This window comes from Arachis ipaensis, chromosome B08, assembly GCF_000816755.2.
Source record: "Arachis ipaensis cultivar K30076 chromosome B08, Araip1.1, whole genome shotgun sequence".
Taxonomy (NCBI): domain Eukaryota; kingdom Viridiplantae; phylum Streptophyta; class Magnoliopsida; order Fabales; family Fabaceae; genus Arachis; species Arachis ipaensis.
Window position 1 is genome coordinate 128,593,074 of NC_029792.2, and position 360 is coordinate 128,593,433.

Genomic DNA, 360 nt, shown 5'->3' on the forward strand with positions numbered 1-360 from the left:
AATTTATTAGATATAAAATAAATTTATATTTTTTGTGGTTAAAATCCTCAATACTCAAACTGAGTATGAAATGAATAACTAAATTGCTTATAATAATTTTAAGAAGGAAATAAAATTTTGTGTCTGAAATGATTGTTGAATAGTAGATGTCACGTGCAGTGCATGTGAGAGTAGTGAAATGAAGGTGGGCTACGTGTCACGTTTCCAAACACAGACCTCGAATCAATCGACGGCTTCGGCATTCACACTTTGCAATTTTTCATTCATGATCATGGGTGAAGAAAGGTAAATATTGACGTGTATTTATTTTTATAAGAAGTTTTAAAAATTATTAAATAATTTAATAAATTTAATTAAATT